Source organism: Camelus ferus, chromosome X (assembly GCF_009834535.1).
Source record: "Camelus ferus isolate YT-003-E chromosome X, BCGSAC_Cfer_1.0, whole genome shotgun sequence".
NCBI lineage: Eukaryota > Metazoa > Chordata > Mammalia > Artiodactyla > Camelidae > Camelus > Camelus ferus.
This window is the reverse complement of record NC_045732.1, coordinates 73,976,354-74,000,579: the sequence shown is the minus strand read 5'-3', so window position 1 is coordinate 74,000,579 and position 24,226 is coordinate 73,976,354. Positions and strand designations below refer to the sequence as shown.

The window sequence follows — 24,226 nt, the reverse complement described above, 5'->3', positions numbered from 1 at the left end:
TCATTTCATGATGTATGCATGCCAAATCATTATACTGTACACTTTAGACTTAAACACTGCTGTATGTCAATTCTGTCTCAATAAAATGGAAGAAAAAAAATTCAGGAATAAATATTTACTTTCAAATTTTATAAAGTATCTATTACATGAATATATGATAGTAACACTGCATTCTAAAGGAATTAAACTCCCCAGCATTTGCTATAGTGATTTATTATATAACCGAGAGCAAATTTTTAGCACTTTTAATGCAAATCATGTAAATAAACACGAAAGGCATCTACTCTAGTCCCACTGGGTAACTCCACAAAATAGGATGACTCCTGACAACTATCTGCAAGTAAATGGTAGGTTACATCTTTCTAGTGGCACCGAGTCCATGATCATATTTGGCAGTGGAAATGAGTTTCTAACTCTCCACTTTTCAAAATTCTCCACTTTTTGAAAATAATGGAATTTCAGAGAAAAGAAGTAGAATGGTAAGTACAAAGAACTCTGAATTTTATGAAGTTTTCCCTTAAACATGCCACACATACATGCACACACACACACACACACACACACACAGAAAGACAGAAAAATCTCATTTATCTGTGAAGATCTCACTGCTCTAGCTTTCTAAACTTTAAAGCGACTACTTTTTGACCTCACAAAAAATCAAGAAACCTTCAGAAGAAAGCCTCTTCAGCATTTCCTGCCTGCCCGCCCAGTACAAGATTAACCTTGTCAGTCCTTAGGAAGATGTATAAAACCCCCTTAAATGACTAATTCAGATGAAGTGGTAACATGAAGCCATAGTTTATAAGACGCTGGTTTCTACTCATTACCAGATGTTGCCATCACTTCAAAGTGTTAAATGCATTCAGTGAAGAGGTTCAGATATATTTGCGTGTGGAGTATTTTCTGTCTGTCTTCTGCTAGACTGTGTTCCCAGAGAAAAACTGCTGCCTCGTTGTCTAACAAAATGCCTTTAAGATTGCTATTATTCACTTCAAGAACCACCAAGTACTCTGTCAGTCTAATTCTTCCATGTAATTCTTTCAAGCACATATATATATACACTTTCAAAACACAACACAAATTAATTCCATTTCTTTGGGAGCTTATTGTGAAACAGCCCGCTTAAAGACCTAGCTGAAAAATCCAAACGTCGTGTGTGTGTGTGTGTGTGTGTGTGTGTGTGTGTGTGTGTGTGTGTGTGTGTGTGTATGTGTGTGTACTTACTTTTGGAATTGTTTTACTTTTTTAAAAAATTGAAGTATAGTCGATTTAGAATGTTTCTGTTGTACACATAGTGATTCAGTTATACATATATATATTCTTTTCCATATTCTTTTCATTATAGGTCATTATAAGATATTGAATATAGTTCCCTGTGCTATACAGTAGGTCCTTGTTGTTTATCTGTTTTGTATATAGTATTATCTGCAAATCCTAAACTCCTAATTGATCCCTTCCCCCCTTTCCCCTTTGGTAACCATAATTTTGTTTTCTATGCCTGTGAGTCTGTTTCTGTTTTGTAAATAAATTCATTTGTGTCTTTTTTGGGGGGATTCCACATATAAGTGATATCATATGATATTTGTCTTTATCTGGCTTAGTTCACTTAGTATGATAATGTCTAGGTCCATCCATGTTGCTGCAAATGTGGAATTGCTTTTTTCAGACAAGTAAACAGTCACCAGCTTCACATATTAGGGTTCCTTTGCCAGGTATAACTCCACAATTGCACTGTTTTCTGCTTCTACCCATTCTTCTCTGGTTATGTTCATTTCTTTGGTTATGTTGTCATTAAGGTTTTATTAGGTTAATTTAAAATGTTTTTTTAATCTCCAGAGAGTTTAATGCAACAACAATGGTTGCTATTTTCTACACATAATGGTCATTGTTAAGTTTGGCTCAGCACAGCATCCTGAATACAATGTAGATTTATCCTTAAGATTGGCTGCAAAATACCCTGGTCTCACACAGCGTTATGTGCCCTTACTATTCAAATGTCTGGGAGATACCCCATCACTTTTATTTTTTTTTTGCTGAGATACACTGATTGTATTTCTTTGAGGATGGAGTTATATCCATAAACATGACACTATGCTGGCTCAGATTTCTAGAAACTGAATTGTAACTGACCAGTCTTGCTTGCTCAGTATTTTATTTGGCAATCTATTAACCTGGTACAGCTAAATAGTCTCATTATAATTAATTCTGCCACAAATCAAATGGCTTTTGCGGTCTTCACTTGCTGAAAATCATATTGCTAGCAAAAAGTCATCCACACAGGAGTAACTTCTTCTGTCTCCCAGTTTACCCTCTCCCTGGTACTATTACCTCAGAAATTGGCTAAAGCCATTAGCAGGGTTCTTTTGATGGGGTAGACTACGGTAGGTTCACTGGCTCTGAGAATTCCCTGCTTTAGAGAATGAGCTTTTAAAAGTCTCTCACTAGACCAAACACAAAAAATGCAGATAAGCTATATGCGAAGAAAGAAGTTGGAATATCTGTTTAGGATGAATACCATTATATTGCATTCTTCCTTAAATTACACTTTTTTTTCCCCCCATAGTAGTATTGGTTTTGCTGTAGCTGTGACTATTACCTAAACAAAGTTAGGAGTAGGTGGGGAAGAAATAAATCACTGATATTGGTGGTGGTAAATTTCACTGTAATAATTATACTAAAACTATGAGCCATATGCTATAACTTAGGGTAAGTTTTCCTGATTGAGAAGTAATTGTTAATTGTGTTTAAAGTAGTATAACTGGACTGTGATTTTCAAAAATTCCTGCTTTATAAGCATGTAACCACTTAATACCATATTCATAATGTTACAGGCTGCCAGTGATACATTTATTAAAACAATAAAAGCCAATTTAGAATATAAACAGGATGGGAAAGAGAGCCAGAAGGTTTTTTTTTTCTTGGTGCTTCCACCCTGAATCATGAAGCAGAAAGAAGGGTGGAAAAGCTTTATCTTGAGAAAGCAAGAGAGAAATGAAAGCATGATCTCATTTGCTTTTCCTTCACCCAAAAGCAACAAGGTGACATTTTCTCTTCCTTTCTTCTTCGGCCCTAATCAGTTTAACAGTCCTCATCTTTTTTACCCTTAATCGTACATTTCCAAGTGCTCTTTTTAAATTAAGAGGTTTACCAGATTCTTCTTGCAATTTTTAAGATTTTATTTTTCAGGATCAAAGATCAAAGCATGAGAATGCTCAAAAGTTTTCATTTAAAAACTTCTGATTTACTATTCATAAATAACAAATGCATCCCAAACTCCAGTACCCTAAATCCCAATGATTTACTGGCATATTCCATTTTGCTATTTGGGGAAACGTATTTGTTTGAAACAACTGAAGAAGTAAACCATACTTCCCTTACGGAAGAACAATAGGTTTAGGAGTCTTATAAATAGCAATCTAATGGGGGATGTCTTTAAAAATTCTAATTGACACAACATTGTAAACTGACTATACCTCAATAAAAAAAATTCTAGAAGTAACTCTTCAAAAAATTTTAAAAATCAAAAATAACAATGATTTAGAACTTGAAAGTTGTATACTTAAATCAAGAATGTGTCATTCCTTTGAAAAAAGTTTCAGTTTTGGCAATGGAAAAAAAAAAAGACATCCAAGTTATTTCCTGAAAAGAAATGACCAATTAATACTCAATGATATAAAAATCACAAAATTTTTAAAAAATCATGAAATAGGCAGACTTTAAAAAAATAAGATCTAGCGTGAGACTATCAAAGAAATTAAATTGTCTTCCTTATGGAATTATAATTTTTAACTTAGTTAACATTACATGTGCAATCTCAAAATTCTAATTTGTTCATGCAATTCCCATCGACAACATAGTTTTTTGGTAGTCACAGACCAGCTTATTCTAAAATTTCATGTGGAAAGAAACAGATCTTAGAACAGGTAAAATATACTGAAAAATAAAGTAGGTGCACTCACTGTGCCTGGTTTTAAGTCATACCTTGTAGCTACAGCAATCAAGGTAGTGTGGTCACAGAGCAACAGATGCAGAACAATGGAGCAGACCAGAGAACTCAGACCCACACAGATACGTTCAACTGATTTTTGACAAGGGTGCAAAAGCAAACAGTGGCGGAATGGTGGGTGTTGGAACATTTGGACAACCATATCAAAAAAAAAAAAAACAAACTTGGACCTAAACCTCATTTTGTGTAAGTCTTATGTAAAGATTTACACCAAAATGAACTCAAAATGGGCCATAGACTTAAATGTGAAACATATCACCATAAAACTTTTTAAAAAATCTGAAAAATTCATCAGGAACCATGTGTAGGGGAGGGGCCTTAGACATGACACCAAAAAGACAATCCCCAAAAGGAAATATTGTGAAATTTGGCCTTGTCAAAATAAATACTTTTTTTCTGTGAAAGACCTTGTTCAGACATGGAAAGTCAAGCTACAGACCACAAGAAAATAGTTGTATACCACATATCTGACAAAGGATTGTTAACTAGAATATATAAAGACTTCTCAAAACTCAATATTAAAAAACAATCCAATTAGAAAATAGGCAAAAGATACGAACAGCTATTTCACCAAAGAGGAAATAAACACAGACAGGAAATAAACACATAAAAAGATGCTCAACATCATTAACCGCTGAGAAATGCAAAATGAAACCCAAATGAGGTATCACTACACATCTATCCGAATGGCTAAAATAAAAAAGTGACAATACCAAATGCTCACAAGGATGTAGAAAAACTGGACCACTCATACATTGCTGGTGGGAGATTAAATGGTACAGTTACTGTGGAAAAAACATCTTGGCAGTTTCTTATAGAATTAAACATGCAACTCTCATATGACCCAGGGATTGAATTCTTTGGGCATTAATCCCAGAGAAATAAAAGTTTACATTCATGGAAAAACCGATTCACAAGTGTTTGTAGCAGTTGTATTTGTAATAGCCAAAAACTAGAAACAGCCCAGACGTCATTCAATGAGTGAATGGTTAAATAAACTGTGGTACTTCTACACCATGGAATGCTACTCAGCAATAAAAAGGAAGACGGTATTGATATACACAACTTGGATGAATCTCCAAAGAATTATGCTGAATGAAAAAAGCCAAAAGGTTGCATACCCTGATTCCATTTATATATTTTTGAAATGACAAAATTTAGAAATGGAGAACATATTAGTCGTTTCTAGGGGTAGAGATGGGGCAGGTGGGTGGGGGCAGGAGAGGGAGGAAGGAGTGTGGGCTATTACAAAGGAGTAAGGAAAGGGATTCTAGTGGTGGTGGAACTGTTCTGCATCTTGACTGTATCAGTATCAACATCTTGGCTTCCTTTTTTTACACTTTTTTGTTTTGGCAGGGGGGAGGTAATTAGGTTTATTTATTTATTTATTTTTTCGATGGAGGTACTAGGGATTGAACCCAGGACTTTGTGCATGCTAAGCATGAACTTTACCAGTGAGCTATACCCTCCCCCAACATCTTGGCTTTGATAGCTCACTATGGTCTTGCAAGGGGTTACTGCTGGGGAAAACAGAACATCTGTTTTATTTCTTACAAATCTACAATTCCACAAAGTAAGAAGTTCAACTAGGGCAGAGTGTACAGCTCAGTGGTAGAGTGTGTGCTTAGTATGCACAAGGTCCTGGGTTCAATCCGCAGTACCTTCACTAAAAGTAAACAAATAAAGGGGGAGGGTATAGCCCAAGTGGTAGAACGCATGTCTAGCATGCCTGAGGTCCTGGGTTCAGTCCCCCGTACCTCCACTGAAAAATCAAACAAATAAATAAATAAACCTGATTACCTCCCCCTGCAAAAAAAAAAAAAAAAAAAAAAAAAAAAAAAAAAAAAAAAAAAAAAAAAAAAAACAAATAAATAAATCTAACTACCTCCCCTCTCCAAAAAACTTAAAAAATTTTTTTAAAAGTTCAATTTAAAAATCTAACTCAGAACTAAACACAGAATATAGTATAATTAAATTGATAGGGAAAAGGGAAGAATATCTACTTGTGACAATTTCATACCCTATTTTAAACACTATTCCCACTAATCTTTCCAAAACATTATAGACATAACTACTGACATCATAATAGCTTTATATACAGTCAATTCATGTCTCCACTGGAGCATTTGATCTGGGGTACAAGGTATTTTTTTCTGTTCAATACCAAAATAACAAGCTGATATAAAGAAGAATTTCAGGGCAAAACCCCACCAATGCAAGACAATTTTGATATCTGTTATTAGAAACATTTACTTAAGTAACACTTCTCTCCAGATAGTCACGTGGCTTACTCCTTGATTTCCTTCATGTCTTGCCTCAAATATCCTCCTTTCAGTGAAGCCTTCTGTGATCATGTGACTTGAAATGGCAATGCCCTTCTTCCCACTCCCTATGCCCTCAATCCTGCTTTAATTTTCTCCATAATACATTACCATCAAATATACTATATATATGGTTGTTCATTTTCTATCTTACCCTAGTAGGATGTAAGCTTCATAAGGATGGTAATGTTCGTTTGTTTCAGTCACAGGTATAATCCCTAGTGCCTAGAAAATACCTAATCTATAGAGGTGCTCGGTAAATATTTGAATAAGCGAATGAATAAATGAATGAAATGGAATTTTTTTCTTGGTGAGGAGTAGTACAAAGGAGAAAATGCTACATCTCTGAGAGTGTTAAAATCCAGTTTAGAAGAAATCAAGAGTGATAAATCCTACAATGTAATCCAATATATTGGCATTAGAGTTTTCAAAATCCTTTGGATGCAATACAATATAGGAAACTCTTCAAGATCAGTGATTAAGACTACAGCTTTCTTAGCATAAGAGTATGCTGGATTGAAAATATGACCTAGAAAATAATTTACCACTTTAAAGCTATTGCTAATGAATTTCCATTAGCTATGGAAGAATTGATCAAGTTAAACCAAACTGCATACGTTATAGGTGAAGTGAGTTTCAGAAAGTTCATGCCAACTTCAATGTCACGGCATCTGCCTCTTTGTTAACATCTGAAAGAAAACTCCAGTTAGTATAAACTGATTCAGGGAGGAAGAGGCATTTCTATTAAACAAAGCTGGACTCTGGATGTGGTGTTTAAACTTACGGCGAGACATAAGTTGATGGATTAGGTATCAGGAGACCCCATTCCCCACCAGTGTCCTCGACCACTGCATGCTGGGGCAAGTCAAAATCAGTTAGACCTCTGTTGCCTCATCTGTAAAAATCAGTGGCTGGGTTAGACTCTGAGCACTTCAAACGATGTCACATTATTTTATTTATCTTAGTTATAACAGTGCCTAGCATGCTGTTGGTAATTTAATAAAGTCCTGTTAAATGAATTAAGTAATTAAATAGGAAGTTCCAAATGGGTCGCCCTGAAATTGTACCTTTTCTTGACTGGACTACAGCCCTCTCTCTCAGGGAGACTGATCCCTTCCTAATGGGCCTGCCAGGTGCTAGCTGCCCAGAAGAGAAAGGCAACTGGGTCCAGGAATTTCTCTGCGGGTGGAATCCAGAAGATAATGGCAGAGATTGGTTCTAGACGTCATTAGCTCTTTTGATCTGAAGCTATGTAGGTGAATCTGGGGCCAAAGGTGCTTGAAAGAAAAACTCTGATCTGTAACTGAAGGTGATCATCCTTGGATAATCCCTCCTTCTCATGCTCACCCCTAAAAAGTCAAAAGGTAAAGAAAGACTCCCTCAAATTCAGTGCTGCACTTTCTAAATGTAAAACACCAAGCACTTCTGAAAATGTCACATGTTAAATGTACTCAATATTATTTCTCGATGGATACACAAGAAACTAGTACTAATGGTCACCTCCTGGGAAGGGAAATGGCGGACTGGAGTCAGGGGCAAGAGTTTTCTTTTCTTTTATGTCCCTTTATAGCTTTTGAATTTTGTTCTGTGAATAATTTCATACTTGAAAAGTAAATTTAAAAAAATATATTAGATGTGCTCGATAACACTTTAGATTGACTGAAAAACATTTGTGTTTCAAAGCTTTTATCATTTACTTCTGCAATACTTAATACTGCTTACCTTTGTTCCTTATAGTAGGTGCTCAATAAATGTGTCTAAATAAGGAATTTTGTATAAATCTTTTATACAGCAAGTTTTAGAAAAGCTGATTACACAACTTTTTCAGGCTTTCTATTATTTAAGGAAAAATATTACTAAGGAAAGAGGTAGTATTGGAAACAAGTTGATGATAATAAGTTACTAAGCATCAGGAAACAAGAAAAAAACAGCTACACTTAGATGTAGAAATCAATATTGCTCAGAGGTAAAGCAAGGATTTACATAACAGCAGAGTAGTGGTAAATGAAGTGTGATTTTGTCAGTATCACTTCTAACTCATTAGCTGACTCATGGTTAGACATTTAACACTAACATGTCCCATTATTCATAATAGCCAAAAGTGGAAACAACCCAAGGTCTATCAACGGAAGAATGGATAAACAAAATGTGGTATAGCCATACAATGGACTATTATTCAGCCATAAACAGGAATGAAGTACGGATACATGCTACAATGTGAATGAACCTTGAAAACAATATGCAAAGTGAAAGAAGTCAGTCACAAAAGACTGTATGTTCCACTCATATTAAAGTCCAGAATTGGGAAATCTATAGACAGAAAGTAGATGACTGATTGCTTAGGGTTGGGGAGGTTGGGGGGCTGGGGAGAGAGATAGCTTGAGAGTATGGAATTTCTCTCTGAGGTGATGAAAATATTGGAAAATTGGTGATGGTTTGTGTGTATCTATGACTATACTAAAATCCACTGAACTGCACGCTTTACATGAGTGGTACAGAATGTGAATTCTACCTTAATAAAATGGTTTTAAAAAGTGAAAAAATTTATATGTTCCAATTTCCTCTTTGATTCTTTTTTCCTCCCTCTTTGATTCTGAAATTAAGCAGTTCTCATAATGAAAGTGCCATCCTTAACATTCACACCTGACCACTCATTGAAAACAAAAGAGGAAGAAGAGGGAGGGTATAGCTCAGTGGTAGAGTGGGTGCTTAGCATGCACAAGACCCTGGGTTCAATCCCCAGTACCTCCGTTAAAATGAATAAACCCAATTACCTCCCCTCCTAAATAAATAAATGCAAATAATTTTTTTAAAAAAGAGAAAGAAAACCAAGGAAGCCATTTGCTTAGTCTTCTTATAGGGTCATATCATTATGTATTTTATTCAGTGGTTCATAAGTTACCAACTTGCACATTAGGTTTTCACAATTTAATTTTTCTTTATCAGCAAGGCCCATTCATGGACATTTATATACTCTTTCAGATGTATTTTTGGAGACCAACTGTGTGCTAGGTGCACCGTGAAAGAACTAGGAGAAGGGGTTTATTTTTCTTTCTCCCTAGAAGTACAGTTCTTCCCATGGTACATGACAAGAATTTAGTACTGTCTTTGAAAAAACCCATATACAGCGGACAGAGTACACCCAGATACAGTCCATCCATCTGATCCTCTCCCACCAAATGAAACAATGATCAGATTTGGAATCCTGGGTTTTCCTGCTCATTTTAAAGCCTGTAATAATCAAGAAGTTCAAGGCAGAAAATAAAGGTGTCAGCTATACCTGGAGTTACTTGCTATTACCTTTGCATCAGATAAAATTTAACAGAAGGCTCTACTACAGAAAATATGAGAGCCGCCTGTACCAGTAATGGCAAATCCATGTTTTTCAGGGCTTCTGCATACACAGACATTTCCCCAGCTGCAGAACCAACTACTGCAGAAGTACATGCTGTGCACAACATCTACAATTTAGTAAAGCTGGAAAGAATTTTATTTTTGTAAAAACTAAATGGGGTGTGGCTCATTTTCTTGCCAAAGGGCTATTTTATTCCAAGACACTGGTGTCTGCTGACCTTCATTTATAGGCTGAGCAATGTTCTATTTAAGTAAAATTAACTCATGGTGGGCACTTTTTTTAGGATGCAATAATTATTGCAAAGAAATAACAATGTTTAAATTTGATTTGTTCTCAGTTTAGATTTGATTATACTGGGTTATACGTGAATGTCTTTGTTCACACAAGGATTAAATTTAGAAATTATTTTATGTTGAGAAAAAAGGCCGTATTTAAGTTCCTTTTCTACATGTAGGAATATTTTTAGGTTTCATGAAATCCAATATTACTTTTCTCTTCTACTAGACTGGAGGAGTGTCTTATCCATCTTTGTAATGTCAGCACCTAACAGTCTTCATTAAAAAACTAATTTTAGTTGAATGATGAAGCCATTTCACAAACAGACTAATTAAGGCATTGTCCATGTTATTATCTTTGGCTAACTATTTCTCTAGCTATAGTTTGTACTATTTCAATATATATTTGGGCACATTTTAAAGTTTTCCTGAGTTTTCCATCTATTTGTATATGGCCTGTAGGCCTTCTATATAATCCTTACATATTTAAAGGTACTTGACTTAACATAACAAACTTCCCTTCATCTCTACACAAATCTTCTCTGGTTAGGGAAATTTGCCACCTTTCATTTGCATTTGTAAATATATTCTAGTTTGCTTTTTTTTTTTTTTCCTCAGGGGGCCAGCTAATGCTGGAACACTTTGATTTAGGATAAGACACCAAATGTATGGGTTGGCTTATATTTTTAAACATGTAAATCTATCAATATTACTTTTTGGTTATCTATACTTAATGCTTACTTGGCTATATTTGTTTTTTTAATTGTCATTAAGACAAAATATAAAATTTTTATTATTTATAATCACTTGCAAAAATGATTCAACTGTAGCTTTAAACTCGAGACCCACAAACTGCTCAAAATATTTACTGAATGTGTCAATGTCCGTCATCATTTCCTGGTTTTTGCTTTTGAAAACTTCCACTAGAGGAAATAATGGGCATTGTAAATTTAAGATTAATATGTTTTGGATTCACCCATGTTTAAAGGCTACGTGTCAGATTTAATTTATAACTCTCTGTCTTCACCAGCATTTTTAGTTTTCACTAGTTTATTCTCTTTTCTCCCATATTTTCAAAGGTAAACTTCTAAACACTAATGTCAAGACTATTTCTGCCATTGTAGAAACATTGAAGAACTTGAACCTTTTTTTTCTTCCCTCAAAAATCAGGCAGCAACATTACCTATTACCTTTCATCCTGATCTAAGCTATATTTGTTAGTGGCAATTAGTTTATAATCGTGTCTGTAATATATATTAAAAGAGTCATGTTTCCAATTTTCCTTTGAGGGTGAATTTAGACTGCTGGATGGCATATCCTCATAAAAGGATAAATTAAATGGTAAAAAAGGTTTCTTAGCTATGCCAGGAAGCTTCTTCAACCTGGAAAATTGTTAAAATCCTCCCCATTTGTAATAAAAAGCATTAGAAAGTCGTATTTTCACAATACTATTAAATAAAACAGAAAAAATAAACTACTTTATCTTGAATGGTGATACTTCAGGAAAAAAAGTTTAAATTAGAGGCAAATGAAGAGGTAGATACAGATACCTGACAAAGATCACCTAAGGCAACATTAATTGCCCTGTAAATGGGAACATTGATTGAGGACCTACTATACGTTAATTTCTTTATAAATGTTCTCGGTTTTAAGGAAACAAGTGACATTATCCCGATTTTATAGTGAAACTGAGGTTTTGAGGAGTTAAGAAACTTCCCCAGTATCACAGACATATAAAATAGCAAAACCATTGGAACTCATATTTTATGCTAAAATCCATCTTGACTACGACACCTAGCATGTACATGATCTCTCTGAGAAGAACAGAAAAAGGAGGTGGTGAGAATGAGTTGTCGGTCAGACAAAACTTTCCACACCGCTTCTGGGTCATCATGGGATGCCCAGACCAACATGGTCCTTAGTGCCACTGGTGAACTGGGGGAAAGAGACAAACATCAGGAAAGGGTCTGTGAGGCAGCACGGGTAAGTTTAGAGAGGTAGATGCAGTGTGCAATGAGCCTTTCAAATATACAAAATATTTGTTAAGTCAAGTGTTGTAATTTGGGAATATACCATAGACTGAAACTGGGCACAAACTAACTTGGTGGCATCAGAAATTTTCCCACTAATGGATCTGAGTTTAATTATTTAAGCAACCTGAATGAAATATAAAATTTTGAGTTTATTGAGGAATGTCAAAGAACAGGCATACCTCATTTTATTGCGCTTTCCAGATATTGCACTTTTTACATCTGGGAGGTCTGTGGCCACCCTGCGTCAAGCGAGTCTATTGGCACCATTTTCCCAATAGCATTTGCTTACTTCAAGTCTCTGTGTCATATTTTGGCAATTCTCACCATATTTCAAACTTTCTCATTATCATTATATTTCTTAGAGTGCTCTGTGATCAGTGATCTTTGATGTTACTAGGACTCACTGAAGGCTCCGATGATAAGCATTTTTCAACAGTAAAGGATTTTAAATTAAGGTATCTACATTTTTTAAAACATAATGCTATTGCATACTTAACAGACTACAGTCTAGTGTAAACATAACTTTTATATGCACTGGGAAACCAAAAAATTGGTGTGATTCACTTTATTGCCATGGTCCGGAACCCAACTGAAATATCTCAGAGGTGTAGCTGTACTTCAAGAGACCAACAGCCTGAGATTAAAAAGCCTATCAACAAACACAGCCATCTAACCAACTTCAGGATTAAAAGTTTCTTTAGGATCCTGAAGGTTTATGGTCACAAATAAGCTTTGTATACTTTAACTGAGTTTTATAGCAACCTGAAATCTAATGGCTACTTAAATACAAACCTGTCTCCCTTCCCCCATTAACAGTTCCGTTTCAAAAAATAGAACTTCCTATGATTGTACACCCCACGGATTCTACTTCATCCTGCCTTGCACCTGCTAAGTAGATCAGAGGAAACCAAAATATGTCCAAGACATATACTTTACCTAAACCAGCTTCCAGTTTAGCCACATACGAAACGCTATATAAAGAACGGCTTTTTTTTTTAACCCAATGTTTAAATCTCAGAGACTGTCAAAGGAATTCATCTTTAAAAACAAAAATCTTTGCAATTTCTCTTCTAAATGTTTATCCCAAAGAAATAATCAGAGTCATAAAATGGTTTTTGCCTCAGGATGTTCACTGAAGCATTATCTATAAGACAGGGAGAGAACGCCAACTTCCAACAATCTGGGATTAGTGAAATACAGTATGAAATATCCATTATATAGAACAGCATGCAGTAATTTACACATTTTCAAAAATATCTGATTACATGTAAACATAAAAACATGAAAAGAATGGATACACACTGTATATACAGTATGATCTCAATTTTAAAATATCTTACTTTCTGCACAAGAAACAGATTAAAAAATATGAACGAATGGTACAATTATGAGTAATTTTTATTTTCTTCTTTATAAACTCTTTTATGTTTTCCTCTAAAATTTTTACTACGGCCCATCTTAAGTACACAACCACTTAAGACATTTTCCAGCAGATTAACTAAATCATATATACTGATAGCAATAGGATATACCCTAGGAATCATTTACCATTTTCACCTCTGAGAAAACACTTGACAGTCTTAAATGGTAATTCTCCCTGACCTGAAATACCAACTCCCAAACATCAAAAAGAGTAAGAAATGGCAAAAGTGGTAATACATAAGCAAGTTAAGAAATACAGGTAAAAGCCTTAAAAATTACATTCATCTACAAAAGACAAGATATTTATTATTCAGTGTCAACAGCAGAATGTCAGTCTGAGTGCAACACTGTAATTAGAGCATATAATATAGGATGCAATAATATGAAAATTCACAGCTATTATACTGCCCTCACAAATTCTATTTTATAGAAAGTAAAAACTTTATAGATACACTTTATATATAAACAAATTTTATATATACATATAAGTTAAACACAGCTTAAGAGAATCAGAGTTGTATTCTCAATCAATGGGTTACATTACAAAAAAATGATTTGCTATTTAATCTTTTAAACAAGAGATGTTAGAAATAAGAGCTCAGAATTTACAAAAGAAAATGACTTCAATTAGCAAAAAGAACCCTCTTCAGAACTAGTCATGATACCAGGTTATTTCAAAAGTCCTTTAACTCAGGGTTTTCTGCTTATTTCATTCTCATTAAGTACTATCACTACACGAATGATACTTAAACAAATGTTATCAATTTTAGCCTACAAAATAAAAATGCATGATAACGCAAAGAATGACAAAGAACCATCATGTAATTGGCAAGGTGAAAACAGACATTGAAAATCAATTCCAAGTTAATAGTTTTGAGGGCGGGGGTAGAAAATGACCCCTCAGAAGTCTTCTAGCCCAAAACATGTTTGTTTTTCAAATGAAGATCTCCATTAACTTCACACCTTTTCTGTGTTAATGATGGCATACAACTTAAACATACAGATTATGTGCTTATCCATACCTGCATATGCAATTTAGAGTGCAATTATACAGAGAAACACTTGATTTTTTCCTGAGCAGCTTTGCACAAAACCTCGTATTACAGGCAATCATAAAACTAAGAATGAAGTATAATAAGCCAAAGGATTTTGTAACGATTACCAATGAACACCAAAATACTGCTCAGTAGTTACTTGGGAAGGGTTAAAAAAAATTCCACCACATTAATGGCTTTAATAGGCTATTTGGCACAATACTGGAGGGAAAAAATATAAGGAAGTATTACACATATAGGTTCTTACTCGCTTGTTATCAACCATGTCTCTTATTTTTCATTATAGTATGTCTGGCTTTATTTCTCCTTTGCTTGTAAAAGTGGATGGCTGGAGAACACTTACAGACGAGTAAAAATGTGGCAAGACTTAAGTGATGAGAATTCTACCATTTTTGTAAACTCCTGTTAAAGCTTTAGTGTTTATATGATATACTACTACAGTACTTTGAATTTATAGAGCACCTGTTTGCCGAAGAGCCAAGGCTTACATAGCTCATTTATCCTTTCAGCGTGCCTGTGAAATACATAGATTGGAAACAGATGGCTTACAAACAAAGTAAAATCCAGATACGAACACCGGGAACTTCCATGATTTACTTAAGATGGTCTATCTGTCCAAATTGTAGAGGACTCAAAGACCCTGGATTCCACTCAATGCCTTTTCCAGTAAACAATACTACCTCCTTATCATCAAACAAATTTCTACACTGTTAAAAAAATTAAGCTATCTCATAATATAAAATCAGTAGGTTTAATGTGCCAAAATTCCTTGATAAGGAATGATATAAATGGTGTCTCTGTATTTTAAACATGAGTCATGGAATAAGCAACTGGTGATCATCTTCCTGGATAATCACCGATTTGCCAACTAGGAAGGTATTTAGCTTGGTTCAGTATAGTTGCATTAAAATTTGAAAAAAAATCAACTGATAAATATAACTGAAATAAGCCAGACTATATCTATTTGGGAAGAAAAATCCCTGCAAACCAAAATCTTTGAGCCATGCCTTCATTTTATAAATGAGAAAATGTATGGTATCTGGCACGTGTATGTACTCAACGTCAGTTATCAATATAATAATCTTAAGTGATTTTCTCAACATCAAACTATGAGTCAGTGGCAAAGCCATGTCTAGAATCTAGTTCTTCTGAAGCAAGTTTAACATACTTCCCCTTTAGTATCGGGAAAAATTTTTTTAAATGGCGGTACTGGGGATTGAACCCAGGACCTGTAACGCTAAGCATGTGCTGTACCACTGAGCTATGACCCTCCCCCTCTTAGTATTGAAATTTTCACTTAATAGCAACGCTTTTTCATCCTTGAAACAGTTTATACTCTCTCATATTTGTCTTTCAAGTGCTAAAAATAAGGCAAATTCTATGTTATTAAATATATTAAATTTTTGGAAGCTGTCTCACCTCCATAACTACAAGTTGGCCCACGAATTATCAGATCTTCTCCTGAGACTGACATTTCATGATTAGATAGGTTTTTTATGTTTTCAGGCCATAATTTTAACCAAAACTCTCCCCAAACTAAAAACAGCTAGTGACCACTGGTATCTAAAAGACCTTCCAACAGTATGATGTATCCAAAAAGCTTCTGAAACCTCCAACACATTGAACATACATTATATGGTGTATCACTCTCTAGAACAATTATACAGACTCAAAACATGATCTAGCTATTTTCTTCTAAACTGAGTTTTATTATTTGCACAGATCAAACTCTCCCCCATCACTTTTCACCAGAAGAAAAGTTGTCATTCGAGCAAGTACAAAATGATTCCAAAAAGATACTCAAAGTGTCATGTATTGATAGATGCTCATTTTCAATTTTATACCAGCTACTTGTGAAATCTGTACTAAAAAGCAAAAACAATTTGGCATACACATTCCACCCAGATTATAGCAAACACAATAGCAAATTCATGAATTTATCATGTGTGCTAAGAATATGTCAGTAAATTTCTTAGAAAGGCAAGTAGAAATGCCTAAAACAGGCTATGGAATAATGGGAAGTGGACTTTTCTCCTTTTCCTTGTCAGTTTCACCAAAAAGAATCACTTTCGTGCTCAGGCCAAGCTGGCCAAGCTGGCCAAGCTGGCCAAACTACTACCCCCTTCTTTTCAGAAACAATCACGCTGTTTGCCTACGAGCAAAATTTCATGTGGTTCCTGATAGTGCCCTGGATACTGACATTCTGCCAGTATAAACAGTCACGGTCAAGTCTAATGTGCTTGTAACCATTTGTAGAAGAGACTTAATCTCAACCCAAATATTGCTCACTAGTTATAATTAATCCTTCCACCCAAAATGCATTAAGCGTAGACATTTTTAGCAACTGACTCTAAATGATGGCATCAGACTGGAGACCCTGGTCTTCAGTGTTGACTGTCTGTGTTAAATCAAGGCAGAACATAATTTATTTGGCTCCCCACTCCAGGTAAAGAAAGTTGGGTAACTTGCTAGATCTAACGGTAGAAATTAAGAATTTGACTCACAATCCCCTAATTTTAATGAAAGCGTGTGTTTATTAGATCATATCACTAAAAAATGAAGTCAGTGGTTGTAACTGAGTAGACGCCCCAAGACAATGAAAGGCTGTGGACTGAGAGCCTAGTGAGGATCCTGTTTTGACACGAGTTATATACTATTTTAAGAAGAGCTTATCTTCCTACCATTTTAACCTAGTTGGATAGTTGTACTCCTCTTTTTTTTAAGGTTAAATATTAGGAGTTCAGTCTAAAATTATATTATCCCCTCACTTCCACTAGGGGGGTGTATCTACCAGTATAGTTAACTCCAATTAACTCAGGTGCAGCTCGAGTCCACTTTCAGCTAATTGTGCTGCAAAGCTAGCTTTGCCGTCAGAACTATGTGCTTTAAAGTTGTTCTAGTTTTTAGGCTTACAAACCCATGCACAGCATGAAAATGGAGCGCTCAAGTCATTCAGAGGTTGCTGCAGTAGACAACGAGGTTTTGGCTAAAGCATACAAAGCCAAAATCTCTTAAATGTTCCCAGTTTCATTTTTAGCTGCCCTACTTGTTTTGAAGACTGAATACTGATCAACTGGGTCTATTTTTGTAAATAAGTAAAGCTTTTAAACCCCCAACCTCATATGTCCCTCTGCCCTTTAATATACCCTGCAATATATAATCTGAATAGCAAAAGCAAAATTGCCACATTTTCCCACCAGCAGTCTTAACTTGGGCCACAGGGTCAGGTATTGGTCATTATGGGAGTTGTTCCCATTTCCTCTTATTATTATTCTACTAATCTATTGACAGGCAAAATCCAACCAGCTCGATTTCTTAAATTTAGTGTCCAGTTTTTGTGCCTGATTTCTGATCCAATTAATTCCAAACCACAATAACTGATGGTTAATTTTAGCCAAGAGATTATTATCCACCACCTTCAAGCAGATGCCTAATATAGAGAACAGTTCAATTGGAATATAGGCCAAACCCAGGAATATGGACAAAGCCTAATTTTTTTTAACACTAACTTATGTGATATAGCTTCAAATCTATCATTTAGGAATGAAATAGGGCATGAATAAAAGGATGATTACCCTAGGAAATAATTAGTAAGATATTTTTAAAATTTAGAAAAGCCAAAACTAGATTGAAGAGCCACAGGGGAGATATATATCCCAGCACAAACATATTTCAAGCCCTTATTTTAAAAACAGCTCCTGTTTTTAATTTTGGATAAAATCTGAGTGCCAAATTCCCTTACTGTTCCCCTCATCCAAATCTAAGTAGAGTTCCCTTGAGTACAGGCTAGTTCACACCCCTCTCCCCTTTTTCGTCGCGGCAGTTTTGGGAAAATGGACTTCAGCCATTACATTCCAGTTTTAAGTCAAAAGAAGTCATGTGACCATTACCCTAGGGGCATCAGAGACTTGGGCACGTGATGCCAACTGGCATGTGTGGGGCTTCGGCCACTACGTTGGAATTCACTGTAAGTTGCATCTTCGGGATCAAGTTCAGGCTCCCAAATACACTTTGAAATCCTGTAAAGCAGAATATGTACTTACCTCTCAAAGGTTTTAATTTCATCTAGGTTTTCTACCAACTGTGCGGCCAGCCAGGCTCTCTTCCCCACCCCCCATCCCTCCTAACAGGCCGGGCACCCCCAGCATCCCGTCTATCTGATCCTATATGGCAAGGCTCTCGAACCCAGTTAGTTCTAAACTCAACCTTGTGCACCACCCGGGATGTTGTGCAGATCAGGTGCGGAACAAGAAGCGATGCAGGCGGGAAGTGTCAGAAAGCATTAAGCCCACTCCACCTCCCGGGCTGGGATCTTCTGCCCTGGAGCCGGGCCGTCGGGATCGCCAGCACATTAGAGCAAGTAGTAGCAACAGCAGCGGCGGCGGCGGCGGCGGCGGTGGCGGCAACTTTGGGACTGGCGAGAGGCCAAGGCGGGGGTGGTCGGCGTCCCCCAGCCTCTCATTAGAGCGCCTAAGTGCTGCGACGGGGGGAAAGTAAACACCAGCAAGTGCAGCTGTGTCGGGGGAGGGGGATACTGCCCCCCTTCCACCTCCCCTTCTGCTCTGCCTCCGAAGGAGCCCCGAGAGGTCCCGGACGGCCACAGCCTCGACTGCGCGCTCGGGGCTGCTGAGCCAGAGGAGCTGAGAAGGGACCAGACAGGCGACGCGGGGTCGGGGGAGAGGAGAACGGTAAAGGTACTGCCCTAATGGCCCGGAGATGTTCTGCTACTGAAAAGAAAAAAGTGCTTACTCATAGGGAGACGCGGTGCGATCGCGACGCTCCCGCTCGCTAATGGCAAGGGAAGCAGGCGGAAAGGCAGGCAACGGGAGCCTTTCCTTCCCTGGGCCACGGCACCCCGCGGAGCCCCGGGGGCCGGGGTGAGCCCGCGAGGTCACCAGAGGCGGGCGAGCGGAGGCTGGAGGCGTCGCAGGCAGCCGGCTCCGGGATTTCCTGAGTCCGGAGCAGACGGAGGAGGGGGAGGAGGGTGGCAGTAGCTGGAGAAGGACGACAGAGGGAAGTTAGGCGTTCGGTTTCCACTTCGGGGCCGCCCCGCCGCCACGGAAAAGGAGAAGGGCAAGGGTTGGCGTCAAGGACTCCAGCCCAAGGTTGGCAAGAAGTTAAGAGCAACTAGTGAGAAAACACTATCTCGCCAGTGAAGAGCAGAAAACGTGTTTGCGGCGGGTGGTAGTCGTGGGGAACATTCGCTCACTCCCATCCATCCTTGATGCGAACGATCGCTTTGGCGCCCAAGGGCTACGACTGATATTTCTCCAGTCTCCCTCTCTGGGCCCCCAGCCCCCCATGCCAGGCACGTTCCTGCCGGGGTTCCCGGAGATGCTCTCCCCTGGACCCACTCCCTCCCACGCCCAGGGACCCCGCTCCCCTCGTGCCCTCCCGCGCCTGCAAAGCACTTACAGAAAGTCGCAGAGTACCAGATCTGGCCCGGCAGCCTCCGACCGACGCACTCAGACAACTTCTGCCTCTCGGAATCTTTGCGGCTGTGGTTCTAAAGCCACCGCTCCCTCCCCTCCTGCCAACCCCCTCCGCTCCTCGGCCGCCGCCATTGGCTCGGGTGGTGCTAGCAGTCGGCCTGGGAACCAGGAAGGGGATTGGGCCACGAGCCTGTCACATCAACTGGGTGGGGAGTTGGGAGAATAGGCACCGGGATGGGCGCCCTGGAGGGATGGGGACTGTAACTCTGCGGCAGGGATCAGAGATTGGTCCTCTGCTCCTGTTTCTCCCTCTCCCTGGCTCCCTCTCCCTCTCCCTGGCTGAAATTAGAAGTCCTTGGAGCCTGGCTCGGGGGACCACGTTCCAAAAAATTGTGTGGAATCAATGAGAGGGTTGAGAATGTCGGAGTGAGAGTTTGAACGTCAGCAAGCCCCTATTTAAGTCTATGGAGGGTACAATTTCTCCCCAGCGTCGCGAAGAGAAGCTCGGCATAGGAAGGGACGTGATGTAGTTTCTTCTGCTCCAGTCAGCCCACGTGTGGAACAACACAGAGGGAAAACCTCAGCAATCTTCCCTTTTCTACTGGGTCTAGGAAGCAGATGTAGGGACAGGACGGAGCTCTCATGTATTTGACTTCATGCCAAGTAAACAGTTGACCTAAATCACCTGTCTGGTCCGTTTGTCCATTCGGAAAAGGAGTGAGAGGTGGAGTTAGGAAGGGGCGGTGGAAGTAACATGGTTCCACTCATTTGACTGGAAATGGATATCAATTCTCATCTGTCTCCTTTCACCACAGAAAACTTGGAGACATGCTCCTGCTTCCCAGAGTACCTTTTCTTCTTCTTGGCCTCCAATGTTGTAGCTGACCTCTTTCCTGAATGGGCAAGGTTTCCTCTCCTTATCTGCATTCCAAACCTTTGGCTCACTCCAGGTCCAAAATCGGCCCTGAGGACCAGATGCTGACGGATTCTCCAGGGTCAGGTCAAGAGACTGGCTTGTGGGACAGCTGTAGAAGAGAAGGCGAGGCCCTTTCCTGCTTCAGTCACAACCATTTTGTTCAAGATATGTGGGCTTGGAAATTTTTTAAAGAATTTAAAGTTGATTCAAGTACATCTCATTTTATTTGCACTAGGAAAAATGCTAAATTAAGAGTGGCCTGAAAAATTGAATGGTCTTGTCAAGGAACCCTCACTTCATCTGCTGTTATGAATTTCCTTAGAGAAATTAACCTATAGTGAGTGCCAGAACTTCTTAAATGGGCAGGAAAGGGGAGTTCATATACTGCCTAAAAAGCCAGACTAGCAGAGAGGGAATTGGCACTGGGAAAAAGCCTCGTTAAATATTAATTAATGATTAACCAACTGGAAGAACATATGAAAGGCACAGAAAGGTGAAAAAGAAATGAGAGGGCAATCATGCTTTCAGAAACATTAAATTTTTGTTGTGACAGATTTTGTACTGGGTCAGGTTTGGGTCAGCACAAAAATACTGATTTCAACATGTTCGTGTTGGGTGGACCAGGCAGTACACCGCCACACATATTTACAAGGGGCTCAAAATGAGATTTCTGGCTTTCAGTAACTGGCCCAAGGTTTGGTATGGTTTCTGATATTCTTTACACAAAATTTCTAGATACACTCAATATAGTACTTCAGTTTCCTACATTTTATGGTGTAAGTCACCACTGCAGAGCTTCCACCTGCTTTAAAACTTAAAATTACAGACTTAGTATGTCTGTACAAAGGGACTCTGCAAGCTGAATTTTCAAGTATGGATGTATTTGTCTCAATTACTTAGTATTCTATTTTAGTTTATTTTTCAAGTGTTAGGCTTTAGAATGAGTCACAATTTTAAGAATCCTATGCATATGCTATTGATGCTTTCCTGTTTTTTATTCAGAAAAGGCTACATGGAAGCTGTACATAAGCTTTACTTTACTTACTAACATGGAGGATGTCAGAATTCAGCAAAAGTTAGTTGTCAGGAAATGTCACTTTAATGGAAGTGCAGTGGTCCGTAGTTTCAAAGCCACAAGGTGCGCAGGCAGTGGCACGCATTGCCTCAGTAGTTTCCAACAGATAAAACATGCCCTAAACACAGAAGTACCTATCTGAATGCTGGTTGAGAGTCCTATTTAACAAGTTCAACAATATAATCCAAGTAGAATTCCATTTTAATGAATACTGTTAAGATAGCCATTTTGATGTAACTGAGCTACTTTTGTGTTGCCCAAAATCTAAAGGGCCTTTTCAGAAGTTAACATTTTGCTCTAAGACAGGAGACTCAGACTCAAAGCTCTATTCAAACTGCGTTTCTTTCTGATCTTTCACACTGTCAATTTAACTCATATGGGGTCATTCACAAAATAACCCAAAGTTGGTAGTTTTCCTTTATATATAGGAAAGACACAGATGATCTTCAGGGTCCCTTTCAGAGCTTAGAGGCAGATTATAGGCTCTAATTCATCTTTTAAAAATTGAGTTATAGTTAGCATACAATATTATATTAGTTTCAGGTGTACAACATGATTTAATATCTTTATACATTACAAAATGATCACCACAATAAGTCCAGTTACCATTCATCACCATTCAAGTTGTTGTAATATTATTAACTATAATGTCTATCTGTGCATTACATCCCTGTGACTTTTCAAAAATTTTATTTATTTATTTTTGTCGGTGGGAAAGTAATTAGGTTTGTTTATTTATTTATCTATTTATTTTTTATGGAGGTACTGGGGATTGAGCCCAGGACCTTATGCATACTAGGCATGCACTCCACCACTGACCTATATACCCTCCCCCACCGTGACTTATTTTATAGCTGGAAGTTTGTACCTCTTATTCCCCTTCACCTATTTCACTCATCCCCCCCACCCCTCTCCACTCTGGCAACCACCAGTTTGTATCTCTGAGTCTGTTTCATTTTGTTCGTTCATTTGTTCCACTTTTTAGATTCCACATGTAAGTGAAATCATATGGGATTTGTTTTTCTCTATCTGGTTTATTTCACTTAGCATAATACCCTCCAGGTCCCTCCATGGTGCCACAAATGGCAAGATTTCATTCTTTTTTATGGCTGAGTAACATTCCATTGTATGTTATACACCACATCTTCTTTATCCATTCATCTATTAAATGGGCACTTGGGTTGCTTCCATATCTTGGCTATTCTAAATAGCTGCAATGAACATAGGGGTGCATATATATTTTCAAATTAATGTTTTTGTTTTCTTTGGATAACTACACAGAAGTGGAATTGCTGGATTGTATGGTAGTTCTAGTTTTACTTTTTTGAGACACCTCCATAGTGTTTTCCATAGCGGCTGAACCAGTTCACATTTTCACCACAAGAGTTCCCTTTTCTCCACATCTTCACCAAGACTTGTTTCTTGTCTTTCTGAAAATAGTATGGGTTCTAATTCATCTTAACAGCACCGTGCATAGCACCTGGCACATAGGAGTTTAGTAAATGTTGAACTAATGGATATTTTATGGTTCTATTCATATAAAAACAAAAACAGAAGGCTATATCTAAGTCTCTCACAGACACTGTGAATCAGTAGCCTAAAAGTTTTTGCCCTTTCCTTCCTTCTCCAATTTTCAATCCCATGCATCTTTGTAATGCCTTAATATCAATATCACAAAATTTTGAAAACTGTTTCTTCTTCCTGTATTCCTTTGATGTCATGGAAGGCTCTGATCTCCCCCTGAGGTTTTACCTCTGCCCAACCTACCATTTTTTCCTCCTTTCCACCGGCACATCCTCCCTTTCTTTGCTCTTTTTCCTATAGCTCTAATCAACACTCTCCCCAATCCAGTTAACAATTTATTATGTGCACATAGTCTGAGGTTTCTTTTCCTGAAAATTTTCTAGGGTGAATCATCTTTTCCTTTGTATCCATTTTTTTAAAAACATCCTTTTTCTGGTTTATTAAAATGTGCTTTTGCTACATAACCATTATATAATAGAAATAAAAAATAAAGACTCTTGATCAATTCAATACTAAATAATTTCTTCTAATTCACCTAATTGTTTTCTCAATGTCTAAATGTACAATTGGGTACCAATCTATCTTAATTAATTGCTTCTTAATTTAGCATTTCATTTCCAGGAACCAATCTATTTTTCTTTCATCTTATGGTTTATATTGATAATTCTATTCCATGGTATGATATTTTATGTTGTTGGATTGATCAATTTGTCTTCTTATTCAACATGTTATATTTTGTTAAAGATACAGATTAATATCCACAACAAATAGTGACATGAATTTTTTAATTAAGTGCAATTTAAAAAGTTTTC

General features: G+C 37.6%; 1 protein-coding gene across 3 annotated transcripts in view; it reads right to left on the bottom strand.

Annotated features, from left to right (window-relative positions):
• Positions 1–20,023, bottom strand: part of PLS3 (plastin 3) — a 76,426-nt gene extending 56,403 nt beyond the window's left edge. Inside the window, exons 1-2 of one of the 3 annotated variants that reach the window (XM_032476001.1) lie at positions 19,883–20,023; positions 19,217–19,461 (exon numbers count right to left, since the gene is read on the bottom strand). The gene's annotated coding sequence lies outside the window, so the exon portion shown is untranslated. Of the gene's footprint in view, positions 1–18,357; positions 18,487–19,216; positions 19,462–19,882 lie in introns of all 3 variants that reach the window. The other 2 variants (XM_032476000.1, XM_032475999.1) reach the window with 2 other exon arrangements.
• Between the last annotated feature and the right edge of the window lie 4,203 nt (positions 20,024–24,226).